Source organism: Lygodium microphyllum, chromosome 5 (assembly GCF_053477565.2).
Source record: "Lygodium microphyllum isolate KBCC chromosome 5, Lygodium_microphyllum_v1.1.10, whole genome shotgun sequence".
NCBI classification, from domain to species: Eukaryota; Viridiplantae; Streptophyta; class Polypodiopsida; order Schizaeales; family Lygodiaceae; genus Lygodium; species Lygodium microphyllum.
Window position 1 is genome coordinate 82,673,363 of NC_141139.1, and position 15,709 is coordinate 82,689,071.

The window sequence follows — 15,709 nt, forward strand, 5'->3', positions numbered from 1 at the left end:
TTTTGCTCATTTTCTTGAGAGGCTTCTCAATACTTGGCTCCTATACCTCCCTTGGTCTTTTGTCTTTCATTTGACCCACTTCAACTACTATTGGAGCCACTTGTAAAGATTCAATGAATCCCAAGGTTGTGGTGATGACTTGATTGAGTGCACCACCATAATTGATGATGCACACCTTGGCCTCAATAGTGGTGAGCTTCCTATTAGGAATTTTGTAAAGAGTCTTATGTATCTTGGCAAGAGACTCACAAACTTGATCTAACTAAAACTTATTCAAATCCCCATTAAGTATTCAGCTCGATAAGATAGCTTCCATGAAGCCCTTGGGTATTCTCCTTAAAGTGATGAAAAACCAATGCAAGAGCCCTAATATCTTTCTCCTCAATGGCAAAGAGCAGCAATCCATTTGAAGTGACATTAGGGTTACCACCCCACTTTTGGTCTACCAAGGGAGTTTTAGTGGGTTTATCTTGCTTTCCTGACTCTCGATAGAGACACAAGGCTTGTTCTATCATCTTGGAAGTGAGTGCTACCTACCTTTTTCTCTGATGTTTTTCTACCCAATATCTCATCCTACTTGTTTTAGTCTTAAGATCACAATTTTGAACAAAGCTGTAGCCTTAGGCAAAGTGAATAGGCCCATTGATAGTTCTAATATAGTTAATTAGCCCACATTTAGCCACCAACTCCCCAATCTTAGGATACCTATTGAAAATATTCTCCAAGTTTGTAAGTTGGCAAAACCTCAAGGATCCAAAACTCCATATGCTGGTCTCTATACCAAACTCCTAACATTGCTCCATAGTGAATACTCCCCTATCCTCATAATGATAATCCTTGATAGCCACCAATGTATACATTTTGAATTATGAACTTGCCATCTACTTAGTTTTTTTTTTTTTAAACACCACATCTTGAGAAAATTTTGGTTAACCAACAAAAAATAATAATAAGAGTCAAACCATACATTTGCATGTTAATAAAAAAATGCCAAAATTGATTGGCCCAATGTTCCCCTTGCAAACAAAAAGGACTAGCAAGCTTCCTAGTGTGTAAGTGTAACCAAAAAAGGACTAGAAAATATGATAGTGCAACACAAAAAAGAAAAAGACAAAGAAGAGTAATCATGTACAAAGAAAATTCAAAGACAGCTGGTCAGAGGGTGAAGATGAAGGAAGGGTGGACACTCCATGGATAGACACCAAGTGTAAAGTTGGGGTTACACTACAATTTCACAAATGCATCAAGGTCAAATGGTTGCATGGACAAACCACACAAATAAGTGGTAATATCTATGAGTAGACGACATGGACTAGCAAAGTGACTAGCCACATGTAGTTTCTCCTTTGTAAGAATCTTATTAAACAATGGTTGGTGCTATAGATCGGATGGTAGTTCTAAGTCACGAGCCAAAATGATTGCATGGAGGGAAACATTAGAATGGCGTGTAAGATTAGCCTAAAGGTTACTAATAATGGCATGTCATTTCTCATTAGTGGTTATAAGACGAGTGCTAGCATGAGCAATGTCAAGCTGGTGGCCATACTAGCGGTGTAAGAAAGGACTAGAAGTGGCTTTTTGGGCTGTAAGGTTTGCAATCTGAGCGCCATCATCATAGTTAGTTGTTGGAGCATGAGAAGAGATGAAACGGGAGGACTAGAGGTGCTTTTGAGGAAAGAGTATTGAGAATTCAACCTACACTAAAAGGCTCATGCAAAAGAGATGTTCATTCTCCTCCCAAGTGGGATTCCATCGAATAACGAGTTTAAGTGCCTCATTGTCAGCAAGGTCTAGGTCAATCATAGCAAAAAAAATTGCAAAAGTGGTAAAGATAAAGTCGAATTAGAGAAACCAACTAGCCTATGAGGAGTTGTTCTTTGTGGCCAACTTTGTTGCTATGTTATTAAGAGAGCAGCATATGAGCAAAGGTGTTAGACCGAAAGATGGATCAAGAGTGGTGGAACTAATCTGAAGATGAGTTTGTACTGGTTCATTGTGTTCATGTTGGATTTTAGCTTGGGTAGCCTGATCCTGGCTATCTCTGAGAGAGTGGAAGAGGAGGATGCCTCAGAGGATTCTGAGGGCCCAAGAGAGAGTGTGGGAATAGGAACAATAGATGAATCTCAGGAGTGAGAAAGAGCAATAGATGGAGAGGGTGGGTGAGATGGAGGTGGCAGAAGAGACTCCATAGAAAGTGGTTGTGCAAGTGGGGCGGAAGGGGCTATAGAAGCTAACTCTACATGAGATGGTGCGGTTAGGGATGGGGATGAGTGAAAGGCTTGCAGATAGGAAGTTCGATGCTTAGATCTACCTAGAGCAATTTTGGATGGAGCCCAAGGAGAAGTGATAAAATCTAACTCATAATGAGATAGTGCAACTAGTGGGGATGAGTGAGAAGCTTGCAGATAGGAGGTTTGGTGCTTGAATTTGCCTAGAGGAATTTTAGATAGAGCTTGAGAAGAAGTGATAAATAAAAATTTAGATTGTTTGAGAATCCAAATGTAGGTCCTACCCTTGTAATAGCCTTGAGTCTCCAAGAGAATCTTAGCCACCCAACACAATGAAGTTTTTGTATGGGGAGGGGTTGTGCGACATCAAATGGGCTTTTTATGTAATGGCTATGAGGGTTGTGAAGGAGGAGATGGGATTGGCAATGGGAGGCAAGGGTGCCATTGCAAATTAGGAGACCTTGAAGGTTTTGGCTTTGGGAGGAAAGATGTTGTTGTAGGCTTTCGATGCTTTCGCCACATTTCTTGTTGCTTTGTTTGGATGAAGAATGGCCTTATCGGTTACAACAACCATGTCATGCATATGACAATGGATTCATAACACATTCATAGAATGACAACTTACTTCAAACTACTTGATGCTCCCAACTCAGAATATAATAATACAAGTAGTTTAAGGTGAGTGACCAACTATTACTGTATTGCTATTATTCTTCTCTTGCAACCTTTGCTTCCACACTTGAGAGTCTCAATATTCTTCAGACTTCCCTATCTCTTATGCCTCTTGAGCATTGTTTCCTTCTGCCTTGCTGCACATAGTTGGATTTTGAGTCTCCTTATTTTTTCTTGGTTCTCCTTCAATTGTTTCATCTTTGTAGCTATTTCCCAGGTAATCACTAGTTCTGCAACTTCAAAATGTTTGAATGACTTGCTAGATTTTGTGTATAGGCTAGAAACCCTTAACTACTATCTTCAACAAATATTAGCAATGAGGAACATGATGAGAATGGAGGGGTGCTTTTCATTATGGGGTCCATAAGATACAGCCTGCCATCAGTCCATAAATTGATATTCTTTCTACCATATGATCTCATTGTCTCCAAAGTAGCTGGTGTGTTAACAAACACCCGGTTTCTCTTGTGAATGGGTTCATACTCATCTTTGAGATTAATATGAAGATGATATAGATGTTATAGCCACCCATGTTTGCAATCGAGTTAAAGGCAGTGATTCACACTTGCAATGGTGATGTGGTTTAGAGTCCCTATAAACAAAGATTTGAAAATGGAGAGGGAAGATTTTGAGAGAGTCATCAAAGAGGGTAGTTTCTATGCGATGGCGAGGCATTGAAGGTGGTGCATGCGACATCTTCATGTTGACAATGAATGATAAACAACAAAAGTACCAGGTCGAAAGACCAATTTGGTGGCAGAATACCACATGTGTTTGGTGAATTGTGTGTAGAAGACCAATTTTTAGTTACTTGATGATTATGCCTTTGGTGAAATTCAACCCATGCACTAACCACTATGCTATGATCCCATTAGCTAGAATTTTTCTTTTTTGAAGAAATGGAAGGATTAAGCTATGTAGACTTAAGGATTTAAGTACCACTACCCCAACTGATTGTGGATGTGGTAGGGTTGGGAGCGATGGGTCGAGGTTAGGATAGGACTCAATATCTCTCTTTCTACCTCTCCCCTCTTTGCTATTGTAGCAGAAATCCCCATAGCCTACACACTCTCTCTCTCCATCCATCAAAAAGCTATGTGTATGGCCTACTCACTATTCATAGCACACACACACACACACACACACACTCTCTCTCTCTCTCTCTCTCTCTCTCTCTCTCTCTCTCTCTCTCTCTCTCTCTCTCTCTCTCTCTCTCTCTCTCTCTCTCTCCCCTACCCCAAAAATAGGCTCACTATTTAGATCTACTACAGTAGGTAGCTCCATAGCATGTTCTCTCTCTCTCTCTCTCTCTCATGTGATAGAGAATCCCGATTTACGCTTCTTTCAAAACAGTGATGACTTTGAGCCAGTGCACCTCATGGATGTTGGTCCAAGCACCAACACGATGCTAGAAAGAGCCGTGGACAAAGAAGCAGAGAAAGGGATCATGGAAGTGTTGTGAGATCACTAAAGACAAAGTAAGGGGATGTCATTTTCTTAGTTGTGGCACTGTGTTGGTGTAAGCAAACTCAAGTTCCCCTAGCAAGTGGGCAAAAGGATCTACTCTGGCTATTGCTCCCTAAACAACCTCCCAACTTTATGATGGATATGCATTAGGGGAGTATACCTCTTTTATATTTGGTGGGATAGAAATGCTTCAGTATTTTTAGGACATCATAAACCTCTATCGCATCTAGTATTTGATTTTACTTTGCAGGGATTGTACCCTTTTCTAGTTTCCCTTTGGTTCTCTTTCACAAACTTGGAGGGCGTTTTGTATCTCTTTTTATGCTTTTGAAGAAACCTATGTAATGCAAAGTTCGAATCAAAATGGTATATAAAAAATCAAAAGAAGAAAATCTCGCACAGAGACATAGCCATCCATGTGATTAGATTGTTGAATGTCAATGCGATGATAGGGCTTCAAAGCATATTCATCACCACTCTCAGATCTTAGACATGAGATAGAATAATCAAATTCTTTCTCAACCTATTGCTTAAAGTCCTTAGAAAAACAAAAATCACTTCATCTTTATGCTTCAAGATATACACTGATGTATATTTGCTGAAATCATCAATGAATGTTACATAATATCAAGATCCACCAAGAGTAGAATTATAGGCTGGTTTCCAAACATTCGAATAAATCAATTGTAGTGCCATGGAGCTATTTCAAACATGCTTCAGAAATGGAAATTGAGATTGCTTACCGAATTGACATGCAGCAAAAACATGATCTAATTTCAAATATGCAAACTTTTGCAAGCATATAACTAGCTGTTCTTTGCATAATTTGTAGCCTTTGAACATTCACATGTCCATCAACTCAAAAAACTCAAATAGTTCAACAAAGTGCATATTATCCCTTCATTTTTGCACAAGATTTTCTATTATGTTCTCTCTATTCACTCAACATCTTCTTTTGCTTCATCGTTTATGTCAATGGAAGCCTCACGTCCTCGGTGTCCCTTTTGTTCTATTAGAGCAATCACAATCTACAACAATTTTGATATGGACAACAATAGGTGGATTCCTACTACCATCTCTCTTGGTAGTTGGGTTATGTTACAGAAAATGAAAGAGAAGATGACGTGGAAATGAATTCATTAACACCTACAAGGGGGAAGTTAAGGATTTCAAGGTCAAAGGATTGGGGAAAAAAAATCAAGGAGGTGATTATACAACATACGTATATGCACTCAAAACTGCATTTGTTGAACTGGCCTATTGATATGCCATGTCATAGACCAAATTGTAAGTTCAAAAAATTTCAATAGGCTTGAAATTGAGTTTTTATGTTTCAGGAATTTACTGAAGTCTATATAGGGTTGTAGATATATATCCATCAAACCTTGAAGATTGGCAACCTATCAAAAGCATACTTGGAATCTTTGATGCCATTCACGGCTCTATTGGCGAGAGTTGTACAAAGAGACCTCTAACAAGTCATTGGCCAACGATGGGATTTTTTAAATGACAAATTTTACAATGCACCATTAAGCATAAGAGGATTTTAATCTCTCAACCCTTTTCCACTCCTAGCATTGGATAGTGTAGAGTGGCCAATTTCGGAAGTGAAAACATGTGAATCTTATAAATTAAATATTTATGCAGATATTCAAAGATATATACAGCCTAATGTAGGTAGCAGATAGGTGAAGATCACAATCTTCATGCCATTATATGTTTTTGTGGATTTTTTTAATGATGAGAAAGTTCGAAAAACAACATCAATGCTCATTTGTAAATTGGAGAAATGTATGGACTTCCTAGGTCAAAGCTAGGATATAAAAGAACTGTTTGGGATTATGTCCAAAGTGGAATGGAAATCTATTGTTTGCAAAAAGATGATTGCATCACCAAATTTTATTCTAACTTTATATTACATGAGATGGCATTATGTAATGGAAAGATTGTGACAATTGATCAAGACTTACAAGATGATGCTGATAATCTTGTGAGGATGTTGGATGTTTAGTTAGAGGATGAGCTCTTAATGATGCTCATCATAAGGGAAAATGTATCTTTATGTCAAGTGTGCAAATGGACCTAATGAATGAGGACCTAAATATCCTAGCTACTCGTTTGTTCATGTGCAATGGTTACAAGGTAAATAGAATATGTAATCCAAAAGTGTAGTACATTGTCTAAGATAGATTTTTCCTATTTGCAAAACGTGAATCGTGGTGAACCTTATGTGCAGGTGCCCCATAGAAAAGAGAGAAATACTTTATGCAAGGACATTCACACCACAAGTTTTCCTCTTGTCTCAACCTATCCAATAGTATAAATGGAAATACATATGAAAATTTGTAAGAAGGACGAAAAGTGATACAAAAACTAATTAAATTCCATTTGCAATGATGACAATTTGATTAGAAAATCTCTAGATTATATACAAGAGGGCAATTTCTGATTAGGACATTATAATTTTGGCATATTTACAATCTTTGCATCCTCTCCATATTAAAATTGTCCAAATAGTTGGTGTTGTCAGTCGACTGCTCACCATCTAAGTTAATGGCATTGGAATGGGGATATGGCATTCCGACTCGGGGTTTTGGGCATGGAGCTGGAGGGTCATATGTAGGTGGCTTTGAGAGATTTTGATGAGATGCACAATTTATTAGATTTTCAACAATCTCTGCGCTAAAAAGAAGAAGGTCATCATTTGTATAAGTTGCTAAGTGCTCACATTGTATCAAATCATAGAAATGAGACTAAGTATAAAATTGTTAAGGCTATGTGGGTTAAAATTAACAAAAAAGAACTTACATCGCCCGTTGTTTGTTGTCCAAGTAGATGTTCTAGGAGCAATTTTGCATTGTAGCAAACTCTCCATCCACAGCTATGGTCGTCACCCTTCTCCTTCGGCACTCTACAAAGAATAACTCTTATGTTGTCTAACATTTCATGGTCTTGAACCACTATCTTGAAGCCCTTTACTAGCTTTTCCAAAGAACTATTTTGGTAAAGGAAAACACAGTTAGTGCTTTTCTCACCCTCTCCCTCTCCTTCTCATGGAACTCATTGCTTTACATTTTGATGGTATCCTTCACTTGAGTTGGCTAGAAAGCATCTCAATGCGGGAATATTATAAACAATCAGGCTCCAATGAGATCTACAAGGCAAGGAGGACAATAAAGTTTGGCAATAAAAAAAAAGATTTAAGATAACTTCAAAGAAACATACCAAAAAGGCCTTATCTTTCATGGTATGCCATAACCAGATGTCATACGAGATCCAAATCGTAATCTTGGTACCATGGGCACACATCCAGATAAGATGTTCTCTCCTGGGTCAAAACTATCGATAGGAGAGAATCTGTGATGAAAACCTTCTCTTGAACATTAGAGGAAAGTTTTACAAGAATTAAACTGCAAAAGCAAATGAATAGTAAGATTTAGGCCATATGCATAATATGAGAAAAACATGCAAAAAATTTAGAGTTTCACAATACCTTAAGATTGCGATCATTACATGATTGTTAACCTCCTTTTGAAGGTCTAAGAGGATTCAAATCTCCTCCTCGTTAAAACAAATGGCACTGAGTTGCTACTGGTGTGGCCTTCTTAGAGGTAGCACAATATCAAAAAATGGACCTAGCATCTCAAGCACCTCACGATTGTCCTCATGCATACTAACACACCTCTCTCTTTTCTGCATGGTCTCTCTCTCAGCCTCTCTTTCCCTGGCCTTCGTCTCAAAAGCCTCCCTTTCTTTATGGGCAACTTTCTAGGCATTTAGCCTTGTGTTATGGGAATGCGAGGGTGTGACATCACTCACCCTCATCTCCTTGCTCTTTTTGAGGGGAAGGATCTCAAAAATTCCCTTCATCTTCTTGTCCATAATGCCTTGTGGGACTAGCAACTTGTCGTATTTGAACCTGAGTAACCTGAGGGATGTGAAGTCCCTAGGCATTACTATCACCCTATGGGCATGAGCTACCAAAATGCAAGAGTCCTGAAAAAATTCTACCATAAAGTTCTCGGTAGCTTCATGCAGGCAATCCAAGGCATGCCAATAGAAGTTTAGGTTGTTTGTTTCACATATATCTTTAACAATCTTGGTAAATGGCATCTTCACAATTGTAGGCTCGTGGTAGTTCATGATTCTCCTTAGCTCTTTAAGGATTGAGGCATGTTGCTAGTACCACTTACGACGAGCTCTAGTCTACAAGGGGGCCATCCTCTTCCCAGAACTAGATCCCTACTACGAGCTTATCTCCCCATAGGATCCTCCCTGATGTGCAATGTGTGGGTCTCTGGACGATACTACCCTCGCAGTCTACTTTGTTCTAGCCATGTCTATGAAGGAGTACAAACATAGCATTAGAACTCCCAATAAGGAATGGGCAAAAAACTAGAGAAATGGGATAAAAGAGACTGAACCCACACAATGCAAGGGAGGGGGATCCCAAAATTAGGAGCCCCCCCCCCCCCCCCCCCCCCCCCCCCCCTTTGTGCGGGATGAAGGGAATTGCATAACAATGCAAGAGGTGGGGGGGGGGGGGGGTTCCCAAAATTAGGAGACCCCCCTTGGGGATTGTAGAATGCAAGGGGGGGTGGGAAAATTCGGAGCCCCCCTTGCATTGTGCTATCCCAAAATTATCTCGTGTTATGCGGTCTCGGGAACTATAGAATGCGACGAGCAAGGAGGGGTCCCAAAATCAGCAACCCCCCTAGTGTTGTGGAGTGTGAGGGATTGTACAATGTGAGTGGGGTTCCAAAATTAGGAGTCTCCCCACCCCCACATTGTGTGGATTTGGAGGAAACCACACAATGTGAGGGTGAGGTCACAACATAGGAGGCCTCCCCCTTGAATTTGCAGCTCTTGATGGGGCAGGAACCAGAACGTAAGGACTAGGGGTCGCAAGATTGGGATGGCCCCCCCACGTTGTGCAGCTCTCGCCGAGGGGGACATCACAATGTGAGGGGAGCATATCAAGATTTTTCCACACCCTTCCCTCACATTTTACAAGACTTGAGCGCACAACACAAGGGGATGGTGCTCTTGTACCTCGTTATGGCCATATTGCATTGTGTGAGCTTCACATGGGGAGAGACTCACCACCGTAGATGAGCACCGAGAGCTATGGAGATTCGAGTGGCTTGCAATGTGCCATGGAGGTTCGAGAGGTTTGCGAGGCTTGCAACGTGCAAAGTGAAAAATCAATTGACTATCAAAATTTGTGCTATATATGACACTTACATGTGTTGATGTCACTTGATAACACATCAACAAAAAAGAATGTGCATCCACACATGTGAGAATTAAAAGCACATGCCATGTGTCTGCCACCGTGGTTCCTTTGCATGTGAAAAAATGAGTGAGGAGCCATGTGTCCACTAGTGAGGCTCTTCGCACGTGCCGTAGTGAATGCGCATGTAGTCACCATAAGTGCAATACCCAAGGCTATAAAGAGCCAAGCTATGAGCAGATTCACCCCCTATTTTTGCGCTCACTCATTTCCTCTCTATTGCTCTACTCTCTTTCTCTCTCCCTCCGTCCCCCGGGGATCATGTTGCTTGATTGAAGGTCCATTCTTGCTCGTTGTCCTAAGATGTGGCCCCCGTTGCACTCTCTTTTGGACTTCTATTGTTTTGGTATAGGAGCTTGCATCCCCCATCACCTCCCTCCCCCCCCAACCCAGTCCCCCTCCCCTGGGGATTGAAGCCCACAATGTGAGGAGGGGGGTTTCAAAATCTTGATGCCTCCCACCTCGTGTTGTATGGTCCCCACCTCCCAAAATAACCACCATGGACTAGTACAACATGAGAGGAGGGCCTCAAGATTTTGAATCCCCCACCTCACATTGTGCGGTCCCTCCTCCCAAAACAACCACCAAGGACCAACACAACGTGAGAGGAGGGTCTCAAGATTTTGAATCCGCCCTCTCATTGTGTGGTCCCCTTTGTCCCAAAACAACCACCAAGGAGTAGCACAATGTGAGGGGGGGCCTCAATATTTGAATCCCCCCTTGCATTGTGGTGTTCTCCCCCATCCTTGCCCCAAACCACTAAGGACCTGCACAACACAAGGGGGTCTCAAGATTTTGGACCCCACCGGCCTCACATTGTGCAGGTCCACCCCACCCAAACCACTAAGAAGCCCCATAATGCGAGGGAAGGCCTTGAGGTTTCAAAACCCCCCCTCCTCGTGTTGTCTAGGTCCCCCTTTGCTGATTGGTGTTTCTCATATAGTTGTGTTTGCAAATATGGATGCTACATAGGTGCAACATATGGAGGGGACACTTGAGCCTGCGAGGAGTGAAGTTAGTCCTAACGCTTTGGCGCAGAAGAGCTTGCTAGTATTAAAGGCACTCCTAGCACCCTGAGACAAGAGCCTAGGAGGAGTAGGTGCAGTCCTGAAGAGATGCTTGTAGATTTTGTTGGTTGAGTGGGACAAGAGCATCTGCTACCACAAGTATCTAAGGTGTTTTCTATCACTGCCTCTGCAGAGGATTCAAATTTCAAGGAAATGGAATACCTCTCTGTAGTAGAGACTTTGACTATGATATACAAGGATGCACTCTGATATGAGTCATGCATTCCTTTAGAGGAAGAGTTCTGGGCAACACAAAAAAAATTGAATGTTTCTCACTTGGGTAGATCAAATAAGGACTTGACTCCTAAGTCCTTACAAATCAGCCAATTATCCATTTAAATATGGAGTGAGGAGTTGCTTGTTTCAGATGAAAATTAGAAGGTTTGTTTCACAAACTATGTTCATTTGGATACCATGTTGATTTTCGTAAAAAAATTTATGACTCACTAGATATGTTTGCTAGTTTTCAGCTTGTTGTGTACAAACATAGTTTCATTGGCCATGTAGGTGGCAAATAGAAGGGAGGTTTAGGCAAGACTCTGCCTTGGGCCATTACATCAAAGACCTCACATTTTTAAAGTTTGTTGTGTTCCACAACAAGTTCTCAAGGGACAATGCAGAGTTTCCTATTTTTGCATTAAAGACTCTGTCAAGATATCTTGGAGGGTATTCTATTAAGTGAAACATAGATAATATAAATTTTTTGGAGAAATAGGAAGCTATGAGAATTTTTTGTCAAGGCCATGGTTTTCAACTTAGCGTACGCATTGTTCGAGCTAATGAGTGGGATCAAGGATCCCAATATGCTTGTAGAATATGGAAAAAGGTGCATGCTTAGAAGTAGATCAATTTCAAAAATTGATCAACGATCTCTAAATAAACTAGATCAACAATTACAAGAAGAAGGTGGGCCATCTTCAAAGAGACCAAGAGTAGAAGAGTGAGCTTCATTATTGTATACTCAAGAATAGTGGTTTTTCAAAAAAAGCGAGTTGTATATTTGTTATTAAAAATTTATTCAAAAAATAGATAATTGATAAGTGTTCCTTTGTGTCAAAATTTCTACAAACACTTCAAGTATTTACGAGGAACTGTTGATTATGGGTATCCAAGTGTTTCCTTGCCTTTGTCTAGTTTGTCGCCACATAGTATGTTTGATTGATGCATCAAAATTCTCCCACGATTATTTTCTTATTTGTCTCTGAAAGGTGAGAAGGATCGAAGCTTGCACTTGAGAGCTATGGCGGGAGAGCAAGAGCAAGAAAAAGAGAGACAAGAAATGGGAACTCCAACAGTCACAATGTATGACCGGGCCTTCCTTTATTCAAACTGTCACTAAAAGAATAAAGAATAAAGTGACGGTGATGGGCGCCTGCCACCTGCAGTGTGCAGTGGCGGTGACTATCAGTGTAGTAATACACGGGCGGCTAGGCGGAGGCGCCTTTATCCCAAACAACCTCCCACTTAAAGGAGAATTTGCCTTAGTGAGGAGTGAATAGAAAAAGAAAAAAAGATGATGTACAACAGGATGAGGAAAGACGTCATCTCATCCCACGCCCATCAACCTCCTAAGGAAGGCAAAGTGCTCTGTAGAGAGGCTTTTCGTGAACAGATCTGCAGGATTCTGGTCAGTCGAGATCTTGACAAGATCAACAAACTTGTCCTCAATGACCCCACGTATGAAGTGATACCTCACCTCAATGTGTTTCGTCTTCGCATGGAAGACCGGATTCTTGGCTAACTGAATAGCACTCATAGAATCCGAATGGAGTGTAGGGGTAGCATCAATACCAAGGTCAGCAACCAAATGACCCAACCAAATGGCCTCCTTGCAAGCCTCAGTGGTTGTAATATACTCGGCCTCTGTAGTAGAAAAGGTCGTGCATTTCTGCACCCTGGACATCCAAGAAACAACACCTCCAGCATAGGTGAATAGATAGCCGAAAGTGGACTTCCTACTATCTACATGTCCTACATAATTAGAGTCGGTGTACCCCATGACTCTTGTATCCTGGCTGCCCTAGCATATGCACATATCTGCAGTGCCCTTTAGGTACCTCATGATACCCTTCACAGCATCCCAATGCTTCTTGCCAGGTGTAGCCATACAGCGTGCCACAACACCAACTGCAAAGGCAATATCTGGATGAGTGGCGATCATGGCATACATAAGACTGCCCACTGTGGATGCATAGGGAATCTTGGCCATCTCGGTCCTCTGCTCATTTGTCTGCAGACAATCAGCCTGTAATACCTTCACATAAGAAGGCAATGGACATCCAATAGGCTTTACGTCCTGCATGTGGAAGTGCTCAAGGACTTTATGAATGTACTTCCTCTGTGATAAGTAGAGGAGTCCCTTATGCCTGTCGCGTCTAATGCGCATACCAAGTATGTGAGTGGCCTGTCCCAGATCTTTCATCTCAAAGCTCTTCTTGAGCTGAGCCTTAAGAGCATCTAGCTCATCATAGAGTACCAAAATCAATAAAGAACCATCACGGGCTTTCTTCATGTAAAGACACGGATCCATAGCACTCATGTTGTAGCCCTATGACTGCATAAAGGCATCAAACTTATGATACCACTCCCTAGGTGCCTGCTTCAAGCCATAAAGACTTTTCTTGAATTTGCACACTAGGTGCTCCCTGCCAGGTTCTGCAAAGCCCTTAGGCTGCTCCATATAAATCTCATCATGCAAGTCCCCATGTAAGAAAGCCGTCTTGACATCCATTTGGTATAAATCCAAGTCAAGCTGAGCAACCAAAGCCAAGACTAAGCGCAGAGTGGCTATCTTAACCACATAAGAAAAGATCTCATCAAAGTCCACACCATGCTCATGCTTAAAACCCTTTGCTACCAATCTAGCCTTATATGCCGGCTTGGGGTGTCCGTGCGTAGTTTTCAGCTTGTATACCCACTTGCATGGCAAAGCCTTCTTGCCCATAGGCAAGGAAACCAAATCCCAAGTCTCATTCTTATGGAAGGAGTCTATCTCAGACTGCATAGCCCTCTCCAGGAGTGACTGTCACCCCTGCACATAACCTCATCATAAGTGAAAGGCTCTCCTGCATCTGTAACCAAGACATAATGCATCGAGGGTTGAAATCTATCAGGTGGACGTCTGTCTCTAGTAGACCATCTCACAACAGACTCTGTTGTTTGCCCAGCTGCCTGTCCAACACCCTGACCATGAGCATCCGCTACAGCTATAGGCTGTCCAACTGGCTGTGCAGGAGCTCTCAGTTCCTCCTGAAATATGGCCCTGCGAATCTCAACAACTCTCTCAGGCTGCCTTTACATCTTGTCTTCATGGAAGACTACATCATGACTGCGGATGACTTTCCGCATCTACGGATCCCAGAAACGGTAACCCATCTCGCATGCATCCCCATAAACAAGGAAAATGCATTGGACACTCTTAGGATCTAGCTTACTTCTCTTGTCCCTGGGCACATGGCAAAATGCCTCACATCCAAACACATGGAGATGTGCATAAGAGGGAGGTTTTCCAGTCCATATCTCCTTTGCAACCTGAAAATCCAAACCACTAGAAGGTGATCTGTTTATGACATGCACAGCTGTACTAACTGCCTCAGTCCAAAAGCTCTATGGTAGGCCTGCATGGCTAAGCATACTGCGTACACACTCCTGGGTGGTTCTATTCATCCGCTCAGCCAAACCATTCTGCGGGGGGGGGGGTGTAGGGGGCAGTCAACTAACGCTTAATACCCCTCTCATCACATAACTGCTCAAAAGGATGTGAGACATACTCACCCCCATTATCTGTCCTTAGGCATTTTAGCCGATACCCAGACTAGTTCTCAACCAATGTAAGCCATCTCTGAAACATAACCAAGACATCAAATTTCAGCTTAATGGGATAAGCCCAAACTTTCTGTGAAAAATCATCTATGAAAGTAACAAAGTACTTTGCACCACCCATAGATTGACAAGGCATGGGCCCACAGACATCCGAATGTACCAATACTAAGGGCTCACTCATGCGTGGCCTACCAGACTTCTTATGCGTAGACCTAGTCTGCCTGCCATAAAGACAATGCTCATATGAATCCAAACATGCATAATCAAGGGGCAGTAAGTACTGCAAACCAGAAAGCATTTTCATTCCCTTCAACGACATATGGACCAAACGGGCATGCCAAAGAGATACATGTGGGATAGAACCCACAGACAAAACGTGATCAAGGGAAGAAGCGGATACAATCAAGGGATAGAGGCTGCCAGCCTTGGCACCTCTCGCAATCACAAGTCTGCCATGAGTGATCTTCCATGCAGAGTCTCCAAAAGATACATGATAGCATGTGTCATCAAGCTGTCCAGTTGATAGGAGACTACATGTCAAAGCAAGTACATGGCGTACATCCTGCATAACAAAACTACTGCCAGAAGGAAACTGCAGTCTAACATCACCAATGTCCACAATATCAAGAGAGCTATCATCACCCAAGCGCACAGAACCCGAAACAATACGGTATGAATGAAGCCACTCTCGGCAAGGTGTCACATGAAAGGACGCACCTGAGTCCACGAGCCAACACTGTGCATACATAGAGTGTATCTTTGTCATCTGTGAAGCACTAGAAGAAGCTGTAAGGATATAATCATCATCAACATCCTCAGGCTGCATAACATTGATCTCTTTAATTTTAACACTGGACTTTGCAGGCACTATGCTGTGATCAGAAGACTTATCATGCACTTTGTCTTTCTCCTTATCTTTGCACATTTCATTGCACAGTTCATGGTATTGTAACCTAATATGGCACTTTTTCCCACGATGGTGATAAGTAACATCTGCATTCCTACCACAGGATTTGCTACGTGACTTCCCGCGAGACTTGGACCGAGATTTTTGAGAATCCTGTCCACGGCCACTGCCATTGCCATGCTTTCCATACCCATCATTCTTGCCTCTAACTTTCATAGCATGCGACACACGAGAGGCATCCAAATTCTTATGA